The sequence below is a fragment of the Schistocerca americana genome, chromosome X (assembly GCF_021461395.2).
Source record: "Schistocerca americana isolate TAMUIC-IGC-003095 chromosome X, iqSchAmer2.1, whole genome shotgun sequence".
Lineage (NCBI taxonomy): Eukaryota > Metazoa > Arthropoda > Insecta > Orthoptera > Acrididae > Schistocerca > Schistocerca americana.
In genome coordinates this window covers 432,755,401-432,770,519 of record NC_060130.1, presented here as the reverse complement: position 1 = coordinate 432,770,519, position 15,119 = coordinate 432,755,401, and the positions used below count along the sequence as shown (strand labels likewise).

General features: G+C 43.4%; 1 pseudogene; it reads right to left on the bottom strand.

Annotated features, from left to right (window-relative positions):
- Window positions 1-10,445: 10,445 nt before the first annotated feature.
- On the bottom strand, window positions 10,446-11,029 carry LOC124554732 (annotated as a pseudogene).
- Between the last annotated feature and the right edge of the window lie 4,090 nt (window positions 11,030-15,119).

The window sequence follows — 15,119 nt, the reverse complement described above, 5'->3', positions numbered from 1 at the left end:
CAGTGCGTAGCATCAACAGGTTAGTGTTCATCACGAACGTGGTTTTGCAGTCAGTGCAATGTTTACAAACGCGGAGTTGGCAGACGCCCATTTGATGCATGGATTAGCACGGGGCAATAGCCGTGGCGCGGTACGTTTGTATCGAGACAGATTTCGAGAACGAAGGTGTCCCGACAGGAAGACGTTCGAAGCAATTGATCGGCGTCTTAGGGAGCACGGAACATTCCAGCCTATGGCTCGCAACTGGGGAAGACCTAGAACGACGAGGACACCTGCAATGGACGAGGCAATTCTTCGTGCAGTTGACGATAACCCTAATGTCAGCGTCAGAGAAGTTGCTGCTGTACAAGGTAACGTTGACCACGTCACTGTATGGAGAGTGCTACGGGAGAACCAGTTCCCGTACCACGTACAGCGTGTGCAGGCACTATCAGCAGCTGATTGGCCTCCACGGGTACACTTCTGCGAATGGTTCATCCAACAATGTGTCAATCCTCATTTCAGTGCAAATGTTCTCTTTACGGATGAGGCTTCATTCCAACGTGATCAAATTGTAAATTTTCACAATCAACATGTGTGGGCTAACAAGAATCGGCACGCAATTGTGCAATCACGTCATCAACACAGATTTTCTGTGAACGTTTGGGCAGGCATTGTTGGTGATGTCTTGATGGGGCCCCATCTTCTTCCACCTACGTTCAATGGAGCACGTTATCACGATTTCATACGGGATACTCTACCTGTGCTGCTAGAATATGTGCCTTTACAAGTACGACACAAAATGTGGTTCATGCACGATGGAGCTACTGCACATTTCAGTCGACGTGTTCGTACGCTTCTCAACAACAGATTCGGCGACGATGGATTGGTAGAGGCGGACCAATTCCATGACCTCCACGCTCTCCTGACCTCAACCCTCTTGACTTTCATTTATGGGGGCATTTGAAAGCTCTTGTCTACGCAACCCCGGTACCAAATGTAGAGACTCTTCGTGCTCGTATTGTGGACGGCTGTGATACAATACGCCATTCTCCAGGGCTGCATCACCGCATCAGGGATTCCATGCGACGGAGGGTGGATGCATGTATTCTCGCTAACGGAGGACATTTTGAACATTTCCTGTAACAAAGTGTTTGAAGTCACGCTGGTACGTTCTGTTGCTATGTGTTTCCATTCCATGATTAATGTGATTTGAAGAGAAGTAATAAAATGAGCTCTAACATGGAAAGTAAGCGTTTCCGGACACGTAACATATTTTCTTTCTTTGTGTGTGAGGAATGTTTCCTGAAAGTTTGGCCGTACCTTTTTGTAGCACCCTGTATTCAAGTAAAATAAATCTACATGTAATAGTTACACAAAAAGAAAAAAAAACTATTTTTTTAAACAAAAAACGAACAAAAAAGTCTAATAATCCATTTGGCCATCTGGCGCTCAGATATGTTCATGCGAAATCCAAAAGGCACATGCTACTGGTCTGCCACACTATGCTGGACTGCTGGATTATAATTATGGACTATATTACTATACAACACTACATCACACAGCACTACACTACATTACGGTACTAGGTATCAGAACCAAGCTAGTTTCCTCATTTGTCTGCATAGTGAGCCGTAGGACCGCTGAGGTACAACTCAGGATTCACAGTATCTGAGCTACTGTGCCACACAACGTGTACAGTTTGAGAGAGAGCTGTCAGGGTCTCAGGAAATTCTTCTTGGTCCTCCCCGAGGCTCATCTTCTCACCGCTTGCGAAAGGTTGTTGTAAGTCGATGTTCTGCTGTAGTGTGTCTCGTTGTCATGATGTACTGCCTCTTCTTGGTTGTCCCTCAGCCTTTTAGGCTTGCAGTTCATCAACTGAGCTTTTAACTGTCAGCGAGTTCAGCTTATGCTGCAGTTCCTGGTTCCTTATTGTATTATAATCTGTTGTATTACCAGGGACGTTCCTGTTCTGGTCTGTAACATCTTGTCTAATGGCACATTCCCAGACGATGTGCTCTGTGGTGCCAATTGCTAAAAGTTAGCAAATGTCTGTGGTGCGTTGTCGTATTTTCAGTAAGCAGATAGGCTATGTACCATGTCCCGACAGGTATTGAATAACTCCCTTGCATGGAAGGGAGTATGACATCCTTGATCTTTCCTTTACAGGCAGTGTATAGCTCCATAAGAGAGAGAATAACATTCTTGAGCTTCCTTTTATGTTCGGGGGGATCCGGTAAGTTGTCCTCCCTGTTTCTGAACTGTCCCAGAGTTCTTGCCATTCTCTATCAATGCATACCTTTATTTCCTTATTCGATGTGGCTCTTGTGTCCAGTGTCTCGTTTACCATGCCATACTCGCCCCTTTTGAACCAATATTGAACATCACTCATTCTTACGGCTCCGATTGCGTTGTGGTGCGTTCTTATCGCAATTGTTGGCAGCTGAAAACTTCTTCAGCCAATTGTTGCTATTTTGTTCAGGATTTTAGTGCCTAATGCAGACGATTTCTACATGTGCATGAAAGTTTTGCTTTCGTCGATGTTTATGCTGCTGTTGTTGTTGTTGTTGTAGTCTTAAGTCAGAAGACTGCTTTGATGTAGCTGTCCATGCTATTCCATCCTGTGCGAGCCTCTTCATCTCCGAATAACTACTACAATCTACATCCTTCTGAATCTGCGTACTGTATTCACCTCTTGCTCTCCCTCTATGATTTTTACCTCCCCCCTCCCCCCCCCCCCCCCCCCCCACATTTCCCTCCAATACTAAATTGGTGATTATTTGATGTCTCAAAAGTGTCCTATCAACCGATCACCTATTGTGCCACAAATTTCTTGTCTCCCCAATGCTATTCAGTATCTCCCCATTAGTTACGTCACCTATCCATCCAATCTTCAACATTCTTCTGAAGCATCACATTTCAAAAGCTTCTACACTCTTCTTGTCTAAACTGTTTATCATCCATGTTTCACTTCCATATGTGGCTACAATCCAGACAAATACTTTCAGAAAAAGACTTCCTAACAACTAAATCTGTATTCGATGTTAATAAATTTTTCTTCTTCAGCAGTGCTTTTCTTGCCATTGCCAGTCTACGTTTTATATCCTCTCTACTTCGACCATCACTGTTATCTCGCTGCCCGAATAGCAAAACTTATCTACTACTTTAAGGGTCTCGTTTTCTAATCTAATTCCCCATAAAAGTAGGTTTGCCTTCCCTTAATCTAACTTCCAAGACGAGTCGTAGGGTCAATATTGCCTCGCGTGTTCCTACATTTCTCCGGATCTTCGCCGAGGTCGGCTTCTACCAGATTTGTCATTCCTCTGTAAAGAATTCGTGTCATTATTTTGCAACCATGACTTATTACACTGATAATTCGGTAATTTTCACACCTGTCAGCAACTGCTTTCTTTGGAATTGGAATTATTACATTCGTCTTGAAATCTGAGGGTATTTAGCCCACCTCATATATCTTGCACATCATTTGTCATGGCTGGCTCTCCTAAGGCTATCGGTAGTTCTGACGGTATATCGTCTACTCGCGGGGTCTTGTTTCGAATCACATGTTTCACACCTCTGTCAAATTTTTCTCATAGTATATCTCCCATCTCATCTTCATCTACGTCCACCTCCCTTTCTATAATATTGCCTTCAAGAACGTCTCCCTTGTAAATACCATCTATCTACTTTTTCCACCTTTCAGCTTTCCCTTCTTTGTTTAGGATTGATTTTCCATCTGAGCTCTTGATATTCATACAGCTGTTTCTCTTTTCTCCAAGGGTCTCTTGAATTTTCTTTTCTGTGATATCTACCTTTCCCGTAGTGAAATATGCTTCTAAATCCTGTCATTTGTCCTCCAACTATTCCTGCTTAGCCGTTTTACACCTCCTATCAATCTCATTTATCAAACGTTTGTATTCCCTTTCTCCTGCTTCACTTTCTGCATTTTTATATTTTCTCCTTTCATCAGTTAAATTCAATATCTCTTGTGTTACCCAAGGATTTTTACTAGGCCTTGTCTTTTTACCTGTTTGCTGCTCTGCTGTCTTCACTATTTCATCTCTTAAAACTACCCATTCGCGTTCTAATTTATTCCTTTCCCCTGTTCCATTAAACCGTTGCCTAATGCTCTCTCTGAAATTCTCAGCAACCTCTGGGGTCTTTCAACTTACCCAGGTTCCATCTTCTTAATTTCCTACTTTTTTTCCAGTTTCTTCAGTTTCAATCTACAGTTCATAAAAATAACTTGTGGTCAGAGTCCACATTTGACCCTGGAAATGTCTCACAGTTTAAAATCTCGTTTCTAAATCTGTCTTACCATTACATAATCATTCTGAAACCTTCCAGTGTCTCCAGGTCTCTTCCACGTATACAATCTTTTTTGTATGATTCTTAAACCAAGTGTTAGCTATGATTAAATTATACTCTGTGCAAAACTCTACCAGGCGGCTTCCTCTTTTATTCTTTTACCCCAGTCCATATTCACTTACTATTTTCCCTTCTCTTCCTTTTCCTACTATTGAATTCCAGTCCCCCCATCACTATTAAATTTTCATCTCCCTCAACTATCTGAATAATTTCTTTTATCTCATCATACATCATACAGTTTCTTCATCATCTGCTGACCTAGTTGGCTTATAAGCTTGTACCACTGTGGTGGGTGTGGACTTTGTGTCTATCTTGGCTAGAATAATGCAGTCATTATCCTGTTCATAGACGCTTACCCGCATTCCTGTTTTCTTATACATTGTTAATCTTAATCCCGTGTTACCCCTATTCGATTTTGTATTTATAACCCTGTATTCACCTGACCAGAAGTCATGTTCCTTCTTCCACCGAATTTCAGTAGTTCCCACTATATCCAACTTCAACCGATCCATTTCGTATACTATTATATATATATATATATATATATATATATATATATATATATATATATAATTATAACCTACCTGCCCGGTTAAGGGATCTAAAATTAACGCTCCAATCCGTAGAATGCCAGTGTTGTTTTTCCTGATGACGACATCCTCCTGAGTAGTCCCCGTCGGGAGATCCGAATGGGAGACTATTTTAATTTCGGAATATTTTACCCAAGAAGTTTATACTAAGGTACCTATATACTTCCTTTCTATTCACATTTTTCACTGGCTGATCGTTTATTCTAATTGTGGGGTTTCTCGTTGTTGATAATGTCCCTTTTAATAACACAAACTGTTTTTTGTGTTGCTGTCGTTAGTTTTCTACGCGCTAGATCTTTCAAGAACCACCCTACTTTTTTTTCTAATTTAGTCCTTTGAGTTGGCAGATATTATAATTAGCGGATCGTCTGCGTAGGTGATGCAGCTTCTAGTGCTTTGTATTACTCTGAAGTTGGTTCAGTAATGGCTCTGTGTCAACATCCCAGAACTCTAGACCACAAACAGAGCTGGAGACATCTGCGACAGTCCATCTGTTTCGGTCTTTTAAACAGTGCAGGCCATCATAAATTATCAAACGCCCCAGCTATATCATTCATTCATCGTGCATGTCGTCTAAGGTGTTCACAAAGTCCACTGCTTAATTCGTCACATCCGCAGTGGATTTCCCTTTTCTGAAACCATACTGCATGGGCTGCAGGGGGCTCATGCCTACTACCTGTCTGTGGTCCCTCAGAAGCTTCTCCTGCACTTTGTCTACAGCATTTAACAAACAAGTCTGCCTGTAAGGTTTCGGATCTCTCGAGACTTTGTCTTTCCCTGTTTTTGTTATAATGATTTAGAGATTTTTCATATTCTGGACAACCGTTCCTGCAAAAGCCATTTCTTTAGTAACACTTATGTATGGTATAATTCAGTCCTCTAACTGATGCAACACTTCTGCTATAACTCTGTCAGGCCTTGGTTCTTTCTTCTCGTTTAACTTCGGTAATGCCAGCCTCAGTTCCTCTTGGGCAGATGGAATCACAACACTATTATTCACATGCTGTTCTAGTAATTCAGAAGGGAGTTACTGATCGTACTGTGTGTCTTCCATCGTCGTATCGTCCAGTATCACAGTTCTGAGCTGGTACTACACTGATGTCTCCCAATCTGTTGTCATACCGCCATCGGATAGTCTCAGGGTTGATAATACAGTAGGTGATCGAAACCTGTTCGTTGTAAGTTTGTATGTAAATCCCCAAACATTGTTACCATTTCGTCCTTAACGTACGCCTCCCATTTTTCTACTCTTGTTAGGTGTAGTAGTTTTCTATAATGTTGTTTGACTGTTCCAGTGAAGGTCAACCTTCTTTGCCGTTCTGTTTTCCCTAAGGGTCTCTGGTAGTCTCTTCTCGCCTATCTTGTTAGCGCTTTAAAGGTTATAGGGTGAGGCTCCAAGTGATTTTAAAGTCTTCTGGCTTCCTAACAAATATTGGACTCGCCTTCTCTTGCGCCATCTGCTACTCTTGCACCAATTGGTTGACTTTGGGGTCAACATCAAACCCGCTTCCTTGCAGTAGTTGTATCTTTAATTCTGGCTTTAAAATTTCCCAATTCGCTTTGCGTAGATTGTATAGTCGCTCGTATAGGACGTTAGCTTCTAAGTCATTATCTGAATCTATAACTTTGAAGTAAATGTGATTATGAAACTTTCCTGGCAGATTAAAACTGTGTGCCGGATCGAGACTCTCGGGACCTTTACCTTTCGCGGGCAAGTGCTCTACCAACTGAGCTACCCAAGCACGACTCACGCCCCGTCCTCACAGCTTTACTTCCGCCAGTACCTCGTCTCCTACCTTCCAAGTCTCGGTCCGGCACACAGTTTTAATCTGCCAGGAAAGTTTCATATCAGCGCACACTCCGCTGCACGGTGAAAATCGCATTCTGGAAATGTGGTTATGCTCACTTGTTGTAATTCCATCACACACCTTCCAGTTTGCAATGTGGTATCTGACTTCCGAATTTGCGAGAGTGACCTTTATATTTGTTGCCGCACATGCGCGATTTTAGAAATTAGGAGGATTGAGAGGCCTATTCATGACATGAAGGCCAATTTCTTATATAGCGTCCTTAAGGAATAGTCCTCTTTCACCACCTGGAGAAATACATGATACACATTGTGCTCTCCAAGAACACATCTAATCTCTACCAGCTTAGATCATGGACCACCTTCACAGTGAACAAATATCTATTGTAACAACTTCACATGGCATAAATGCTGTTTAACCAGGAAGGTATACGCCATCGTTGGCTTGAAAACAAAAGAAAATTGATACTTAAACGCCGAAACACAGGCTTAACCAAGCAGAAAACAATGTTTAAATCATGTAAGAGCAATAAGTGCTCAGCACAATTTCTCAGGGACAACAACATAGATATTTTTCCACTGTGAAGATGGTCCATGATCGAAACCAGTAGTGAATAAATGTATTGTAAGATAGCACAGTGTGTATCATGTATTTCTCCAAGTATAGCGATGTTGTTGACAGTTACGTGAAAAAAAAAGAATCCTCTCAATTACCCTACTATGCCACAATGCATCCATGGCGGAAACATGTCTGTCATGTCGACCCAGTATTTCTGCTGTTTTTAAATTTTTTATATGTGGTTGTAGTTCGTGACTGTATTGAAAATATGGATTAGTTATGTAAAATTTTCCTAAGGCAGACATTACTTCTATTGTCACCTCGACATCGTCACACAGCTGATGTTTCTTTGTCACTGATATACGTACTGAAACATAACTACTAGAACTTCAAACAAAAAATGGCAGTTAACAAATACACTCATAGCGCCGTGATGCGGTCACCTAATCGGCGGCGCTTGATGTGAAGGGGCGGGGGGCTTTTGGCCCGTAGCCGGTAGCCGGTGGCCGCTTTAGCGCGAAGAAACTCCCGAACGTGAACTGTTCTTATCTGTACGCAGCCACGAGCTGCTTTGTGCAACTGTTGCTGGAAGTTTTTGTTACTGCTGGTGGGTTAGAAACTGCAAATGATAATTTTAGCAGACAGCCGAAATACGGTTTAAAAATAGGTGAATGTGGGAACTCGAACACACGACTTTGTGTCTACATTTCGCGGCGTTTACCATTTTTATACGGTACCTCAGCAGCAAAAATACTATTATTTTATATGCTACTTATCTTAGTTCGTATCAGTCTACTGAATTATATCTTTATATTTATAGAGGATTAGAAAAGCAGCTCTAGGAAGATATACTACTCATCTGTTTCTTGGCAGAGGACGTTCCACTACTACTATTTGTTCTTGGGGTAATGCAGAACATTTTCCATACATTATTATCTCATACACTGATCAGCCAAAACCTTACGACGACTGCCCACCGCGACGTTGTTTGCCGCCTGGTGGCGTTCCGGGCACGTGACGCGTAACGTGATTGTGTAAGCGGAGCAGACACGAACGGGAGACCACCTTAGCGAAGACATGGGCTGCAAATGGGGAAATCAATTGAGATAAGCGACTTTGACAAAGCGCAAATTATTATTACGTGGAACCTGTGAACGAGTATCTCGAAAATGGGAAACCTGGTCGAATGTTCGCGTGCTACTGTCGTGAAACGACCTCTAGGCGCTAAATGGTTGGACGTCCATGACTCCTCGCAGAGCTTGCGGTTCGAAGGCTTGTATGCTCTGTAAAGTAGGATAGATGGTGATCTGTGGTATCTCTGTCGAAAGAGCACAATACTGGTGCATGCACAAATGCTTCGGAGCACACCATTAGACATACATCGTCGAAATTCGAGCTCCGCAGCAGGCCACCCCTTACGTGTTCACATGTTGACCCAACGACATCGTCAAATATGATTGCAGCGGGCATGGAACCACCGGGATTCGACCGTCGATCAATGGATACATGTCGGTTCTGCTGGGGAATCACATTTTTTCTACAGCAGGTCGACGGTCGTCTCCACAATCGACATGATCAAGGTGAACGGCGGCTCGATACGTGCAGCACGCCACGGACGCAGGCTGGTGGGAGCAGTATTTTGCTATGCGAGACATTCTCCTGCACTTGCATGGGACTTGTGGTAGTAATCGAAGACATGCTGACTGCTGCAAACCACCTGCATCCCTTCATGCTTGATATCTTCCCTGACGGCGATGTCATCTTTCAGCAATGTAATGTTTCAGGGCCAGAACCGTGCTACAGTGGTTTGATGAGCATTATAGTGAACTCACGCTGATGTCTCGGTGACCAAATTCATCTGATGTAAATCTTATGGGACCCAACTGGGTCGTCATTGGGTGCCATCGCCGCGTACGCGCATCAAAAGCACTCCGTCTTCAGGCCACAAGTGGCCCGTCGATAACATCAGCCCGTCATGTCATCCTCAGCTGAGGATGCGGATAGGAGAGGCGTGTGGTCAGCACACCACTCTCCCGGTCGTTATGATGGTTTTCTTTGACTGGAGCCGCTACTATTCGGTCGAGTAGCTCCTCAATTCGAATCACGAAGCTGAGTGCACCCCGAAAAATATCAACAGCGCATGGAGGCCCGGATGGTGACCCATCCAAGTGCCGGCCACGCCCGACAGCGCTTATTTTCGGTGATCTGACGGGAACCGGTGTATCCACTGCGGCAAAGCCGTTACCTCGTACGCACATCAGCGGCCCGTTATTTATGCGAATTGCATGTCCAGTGAGTAGACATCTAATGTCACATACCTCCACAAACCAACCAACAAACTGTTGAATACCTGATATGCAAAATCAGTGATGTATTTCATTCAAAAGGCGGACAAGCAAGCTATTAAGTAGGTGGTCATAATGTTTTGGCTCATCAGTATATAAGGAGAGTCTGATACCAGATATCAGTGTAGCATCTGCTGTGACAGAAGAACTGCAAATAAATGTCTCTGTTGCCTTTGACTAGAGTAATTTCTCAATCTTCAAAAGATAAATTTATAACTATACCCACTGAGTTTATTTATCTCCATGACTCATTTTATTTACTGATAGTAGACACATAAGATATACTTGAATTGAATTACAGCAATATTGCACTTCGAGCAAGTACAGTGAATAAACCTTTTAAGGGATATATTGTAATTAAGTCTTCAATTACTGTAAAACCACATACACTATACGCTGAGGAAACTATTTTACAAGAACAATTGTTCAATCTTATTGGACTGAAGATTTCAGAGGAGTGGAATGCAATATATTCCAATAATCAATTACTGTTTACAGCAGGAGAGATAAATACAGCAAAATTGTAAACAACCAAATCTGCTCAGTATTGTATAACATTCTAAAATGTATATTACTTATTAAAACCAGTCAGGTGCAGTATAACTTTGTTGATGGTTTACCAAGGCACCACAACAAAGTTTCTGTAATAAGTCTTTATCAGAATTACAAACAAGCAGCTTCCCAAATGCACTGTTTAGAACACACTGAAAGAAAATGAGCAAAACAGCGAAGCATTCAGAATCACAAACCGTGTCAAATTTATACGTACTATTCCTTTGTGAGCATGACAATTCTGACTAATCATAACGAATATGCAATGCTTGTTCAAGCCCTCCTCGTTTCTGCTGTACTTGTGTATAGAAATAACGACAGACTGCTTCTTGTGTCCAATGCTGGTAGAAATATTTTGCTCTCCTTTCTTCTTATGGATTACCCACGACATCGCTCATTGTCTTTATATCTCTTATCTGTGAAAGTATCCACTTGCTGATGAATTGCTGAGGCGGCCGGTTTCTGTACTGCGCCTTCCACAGTGATAGAGTGATTGATTACAACTGGGTCAGGAGAGTGGAGTAAAGGATTCAGACGCTCAGGAATTTCTACAAATTTCATTTTATGACACTCAAATATTTGTGACAACTACTTGTCACAGTTAATGTATTCCCTTCCATGTGCATCTTGTAGTTTGCGTGTTTTTATGTACCGCCAGAGAACACTGATCATTAAAGGTCACCACGCTGAGTGGCCGCGCGGTTAAAGGCTCCATGTCACGGATTGCGCGGCCCCTCCCGCCGGAGGTTCGAGTCCTCCCTCGGGTCTGCGTGTACACACCAAGAAGTCTCGCAAGTCTAGGATTGAATTTCAACTGCAGTGGATGGTAATCTATATCCACATCTACATTTACGTGATTACTCTGCAATTCACAATTAAGTGAGTGGTAGAGGGTTTATCGAACCATCTTAAAGCTATTTCTTTAAGGTTCCACTCTTTACAGTGTGCGGGAAAAACGAGCACTTAAATTTCTCTGTGCGAGTTCTGATCGTGATCATTTCTCGCTAAACAGGTGCGAGCCAACAGAATATTTTCGCATTCGGGGAAGAAAGTTGTTGATTGAAATTTCACGAGAAGATACTGCCGCAACGAAACGCCTTTGTTTTAATGATTGCCACCCTAATTCACGCATCATGACCTTGCACTCTCTCCCCCATTTCGTGATAATACAAAACGAGCTGTCCTCCTTTGAACTTTTTCGATGTCCTTCGTCAGTCCCATCTGATGCGAATCCCACACCGCACAGCAATACTCCAGAAGAGGGCGGACAAGCGTGGTGTAAGCAGTCTCTTTAGTAGACCTGTTGCATTTTCTAAGTGTTCTACCAATGAATCGCTGTCTTTGGTTTGCTTTACCAACAACATTATCTGTGTAATCGTTCCAATTTCTGTTATTCGTAATTGTAATCCCTAAGCATTTTGTTGAATTTACGGAATTTAGATTTGTGTGATTTCTCGTGTAACTGAAATTTAGCGGATTTCTTTTAGTACTCATGTAGATAACTTCACACGTTTCATTATTTAGAGTCATTTGCCACTTTTTTCACCATAGTGATATCTTATCCAAATCATTTTACAACTGGTTTTGATCATCTGATGACCTTACAAGATGGTAAATGAAAGCATCATCTGCGAACAATGTAAGAGGGTTACTCAGATTGTCTCCAATGTCATTTATGTGAATCAGGAACAGCAGAGGGCCTATAACACTTTCTTGGTGAAAACTATATATTACTTCTGTTTTACTCGATGACTCTCCGTTTATTACTACGAACTGTGACCTACGTGACAGGAACTCACGAATCCAGTCGCACAATTCAGACGATACGCCACAAGCACGCAGTTTGATTAGAAGCAGCTTGTGAAGAACGGTGTCGAAAGCCTTCTGGAAATCTAAAAATACGGAATCAATTTGACATCTCACTACTTCGCGAGAATAGAGAGCTAGTTGTGTTTCACAAGAACGATTTTTTCTGAATCCGGGCTGACTGTTTGTCAATAAATCGTTTTCTTCGAGTCTTCCTGTCTTTAAGTACAGGTCTTTCGATGAGTGAGGGGTCGTATATCATTGTTAGGTATGGAGCTATTGTATCAGAATACTCGGAAAGGAACCTGACTGGTAAGCAATCTGGAAGTAATCTTAAGTGATGTAAGCTGCTTCACTACACCCAGAGTATCTACTTCCAAGTTACTCATGTTATCAGTAGTTCTAGATTAAAATTCTGTAATATTTACTTCGTCCTTGTGAACGAGTTTCGGAAAACCGTGTTTAGTAGCGCTGCTTTAGTGCCACTGTCATCAGTGACATAACCATTGCCATCGCGCACTGAAGGTATTGATTGCGTCTTGCCCCTGGTCAACTTTACATACGACCAGAATCTCCTTGGGTGTTCTGCCAGATTTCGAGACACAGTTTCGTTGTGGAAATTATTAAAAGCAGCTCGCATTGAAGTTAGCGCTAAATTTCGAGTATCTGTAAAACTGCGCCAGTCTTTTGGATTTTGCTTCCTATTTGGCATGCTTTTTTCGTTGCTTCTGCAAAAGTGGTTTAAATGGCTCTGAGTACTATGGGACTTAACATCTGAGGTCATCAGTCCCCTACAACTTAGAACTATTTAAACCTAACTAACCTAAGGACATCACACACACCCATGCCCGAGGCACGATTCGAACCTGCGACTGCAGCGGTCGCGCAGTTCCAGACTGTAGCGCCTAGAACCGCTCGGCCACCTCGGCCGGCCTGCAAGAGTGTTCTAAGCTGTTTAGTGTACAAGTGGGGGGGGGGGGGGGATCAGTACCATCGCTTATTAATTTATGCCAACGATACATTTTCTTCGAATTCAAAGCACATCTAGTCGACGCTTACATAGTCAGATCGCAAGGGGTTGCCGGTTGCTGTGGCCGAGCGGTTCTAGGCGCTTCAGTTCGGAACCGCGCTGCTGCTACGGTCGCAGGTTCGAATCCTGCCTCGGGCATGGATGTGTGTGATGTCCTTAGGTTAGTTAGGTCGGATAGATTCTTGGCGAGCAGAAGGTATTCCATATGAAGATCCTAAGTTTTCGTTTCTGCTTCATAGGTTTCTTCAACGCTTCCTCGACGTCTAATTTCTTTCTTATTATTGCCCAATCCAGTTTACGTTCAAAAGCCAACAGATCCATATAGGCTTGAGATCCACGGACACCATTTCTAACTTTCTGCGGAAGAATCTAATCAGCAAGTTTCTTCTTTTTCTTGCCTATTGTGTGGGGAAAGTCTGTTTGTTTTAGGTTGCGGTGCAGATGGTCTGTTTTCATATGATCGATTGGATGTTGATTGCTGTGTCATAGGTTTCTCTCGCATTGGTGAATAAGATGGCTGGTGAGGTTTTGGCATTATGTCTGGCCCAGCAGAAGAACCCATAGTAGTTGGTGGATTAAACGGACGTGGCTGAAGAGGAAAGCTGGGACCTGCACACCGCCTCAAATGTGGCACTGACGGTGGAGGATACCTCTGCTGAGGGGGCACGGCTACTAGATCACGACCTTGTACAGCACTTAACAGCTCGAGAAGGAGTCAACACTTCCTTCATGCACTTCCGCATGAATTCTGAGGGACGGTCGGTTTTATTGGTGACCTGGTGGCCGTAAGTGAATATCTCGGACCTAGTCGCTGAGGCGGCCGGCCGGTGACCAGGTTTTATGTCGAAGACTGTACAGGGCTCAGGCTACGTAAACAGGTAGAAGATATGACTGCCCACGGCTGCGCATGCGAAGATAACCAGGCAGTGCAGCGCCAAGAATTTTTCGATTGGCCTCAACATGACGATCCTTGGCAACACATCCTTACTGATTTTGCTGCTCCTTTCTGGAATACAAGATGACTCATTATTATCGATGGATACAGCAAATATACTTTTGTCGTTCTAGTGCTCTCAACTACTAGCGCTAGCATTATCAAAGCACTCTCTTCTGTCTTCTAGTTAAAAGGTTTGCGATACACAATTACTTTCGATAATCGTCCGCAATTTTCGTGTCGGAACTTCAACAATTTTGCAGACAGAGGGGACTTCAACATACCCAAATGGTACTGTTCTCTCATCAAGCAGAACAGTGAAGCCAAACATTTTTTGGCACTTTCAGGGCTCAGATGTTCAGACTTCTTGTTTCGTATTCGAGGGAAAACGCTTTCTTGCTGTTTCTAAGGATCTATCGCTCTATGCTTGCTCACGACGCTTCGTGAGCAGAACTTTTACACAGTCTTCGCCACTGCTCTCTGCTTCAACTCTTTCACCCTCGACACTTCGTAGCCTAGTTCCGCACGAAGGTCAAAGTTTTCTATCGTATCTATAACAAGCCTCACAACTGGTATTTTGGCATCGTCATTCAGGCGTTGGCCAAATCTTATTAGACCACATGAGGCACCCACCGGGGGCACCATTAGTAACTTCCACGATTATAGTGATCCTTTCTTGGTTCTTGGTTCTGGGACATGCTGCTTGCAACCGAGCTTGCTGCCCTTAGCAGCTTTTGATGGCGCATGGGTCTTCCCATGACTCTGTCATGGAGATCGACCCCTGCCCTCCTCCGCAGCCACTGTTGCTTTCGCAGCCACTGCCGTCTCCACAATCAATGCGCCCATCGCCGTTCACAGCAACAGCAGTCGCGGACATCGAACCTGTTGCACCTGTACAGCCTTCAGCGTCCTCAACAGCTCCATTACTGCACCCACTTGTGCCACTAAATGGACGTCCTGCATCTGGTCTCTTGGCAGATGTTCCTAGTGGTTCGCAAGACTATGTCGGGACGTGGGCTGCTTAGAGCCATCTGCCATCAAGCCACAGCCGACCCCACGAGCAGCACCATAGCACACTCCTCCCCCTCCTCATCTCTCACACCCTCACTATGAGCTGAAGGTTCGCAGTATTTGCAGGGGGGGGGGGGG